Raw genomic sequence first — 2,187 nt, 5'->3', positions numbered from 1 at the left:
GAAAGAGAAAGATATCTTAGAAGGGCATCTAGAGAGGCCAAGAAAGCAAAATTTATTGAGATGGGACATCATATTAAGGTGGATGTAAATGAGGAACAAGTTCCTTGTGGAATACACAAAGATTCATATGCTCAGACAATAACTCAAGCCATCCGTAGGCATATGGATCTCTCATTGCAATCTTTTAAAGTTGTACCGATCATTCAAAAGGAGGCAGTGAGAAGATATGTTGATGTAAGGCTTGACTTTTTCTTGATATCTTTCGATGGTCTTACTTTTAAATGTTTAGTATTTATAATTTCTTTTATATTGATGAATACTTTTGTGTATATTTAATTGTATTTGTAGGCTCGATATGAATGTAATATCAGTGACAAATGCTAGAAAACTAAAGTCTCAAAAGCATTCAGAGTGAACAAACAGGCTGCATGTGAATTTTTTAAGTATTCTATTAAAACTTGTTTACTTTAACATTGATTTTGTTGAGTTTTTATTAATTTGTTGTTTATTATGAGTTGATGCTAGGCTTATAGTGTTTACTTACGGGATGGAGATGATGCACAAAAACCAACATGGCTACCAAATGATGTATAGGAAAGAATAGAGACATTGGTAAATTCAGAGGAATTCAAGGTACACACACACACACACACTTAATTACAAGTATCATATGTTCTTAACTACATTTTGACATTGTTTTTCAGGGATCTAGTGAAAGAAATAAGAGAAATAGAAAGGCCCAAGAAAACGTTACAAATTTAGGTAGAAAGGGTTACGTTGGAATGAAACAAGAACTTGTAAGTTTAATAGTTTTCTCTCTTTTCATAACTTATGTTTTTATAGCAGTACTCCTTGATAAATCCACATGTATGACAAATATTTTAAACATGTAGATCTCTAAACTTCAAAGGTCTCATTCATATCAAGAGGTATTTTTTGAAGCTCATACCTCCAAAGGATATGGGATGAAAGGAAGAGGAATACTATATGACTATGCATTGTCTAAAGAGACCAATGGTGTTGTTTCATTAGAGGTACTTCATGTTCTCTTTGTTTTATGAATAGAAATTATTAAAAAATGAAATATAATATCAATTTGATATATTTCATGTTTTTTATTATGTAGGATCCTAATCCAAATGACAATGGGGATAATAACATTCCTGGTCCAAGACTAGTTGTACCTACTAAAAAGACTACTTGTGGTAAAAAAAAAATTGCAAGTGGTGATTTAGACCAAGTGATACATGAGAAGACTACTAAGTTGCAAAGAAAGCTTCATGACAAGGATAAGGCTGTGGATGCCTTGCAAGAATAGCTTAATGATTTGAGGAAAAGCATTTTTGCTCTACCTTTGGTAAATTTCATGCCTACTTCATGATAATTTTCACAAAAAAGATGATTCATGCTCACATAGACACACACACACATGCGCGCGTGCATGTATTATAGATATTGCTTTGAAAAGGTTTATGGATCTTTGAGTAGAGTAGAAAGCATTCACATGAAGCATTATTAAGTATCATATTTACTTTATTTTAAAAAGGTTCATCAATCAACAATTGGAGTAGAAAAGACAGTAGCACAAACAAATAACATACGTGTTTTCCAAGTAAGTTAAATTTATTTATTTTTCTTAATTAGTATGACAATGATCATAACATTTTTGGATATTTTTCATAAAGATATTTTAAAGAAATATTCTACTAATCATCTCTTGAATGTATCTTTGTAGGTTGATGCTTTTCAAAGGGGACAACGAGTAAAGATCTTACATAAGGACTCAAAAGACATAGTTGGAATAGAGATAATAATTAGTTTGGATCCTTCATTTAGAGTTCATACTATACCAATAGGAGTTGGTTATGTAGCAGTATGAGTTGATGATGCAATCATTAAGGATGCTTGTATATTCAAAGCAAATGATGAGATTCAGACATTGGGTCAAAGCCGTAGGCTTAAATGTTGCTTGGAAAACTCTTCATGTAACATCTTTATAATTTTATATTTTATTTTGTTATGTAAAAATTGAATTATCTATTTCTCAGTCAAGTATCGAATAATATTTGTTATCAAGTAAAATGTGTGTGCTATAAAAGGTAAAAGTTATCCTTAGAATTTTAGATGACTTCTTCACATTGTGTAATATGAGTACTAATGCACTTAAGACTTTTAATTAATCTTTCA

The 2,187-nt window shown here is 30.8% G+C and overlaps 1 long non-coding RNA gene across 1 annotated transcript; it reads left to right on the top strand.

The window, feature by feature from the left end:
• Positions 1–1,318: 1,318 nt before the first annotated feature.
• On the top strand, positions 1,319–1,859 carry LOC147881088 (uncharacterized). The gene is made up of 3 exons (XR_015543995.1): positions 1,319–1,357; positions 1,547–1,612; positions 1,736–1,859. It is a non-coding gene; the product is annotated as an uncharacterized LOC147881088 (long non-coding RNA).
• Positions 1,860–2,187: the final 328 nt, after the last annotated feature.

Source organism: Dipteris shenzhenensis, chromosome 31, assembly GCF_047967505.1.
Source record: "Dipteris shenzhenensis isolate YYH24624 ecotype China chromosome 31, Dip_SZ_1.0, whole genome shotgun sequence".
NCBI classification, from domain to species: Eukaryota; Viridiplantae; Streptophyta; class Polypodiopsida; order Gleicheniales; family Dipteridaceae; genus Dipteris; species Dipteris shenzhenensis.
This window is presented reverse-complemented; position numbering and strand designations above follow the sequence as displayed.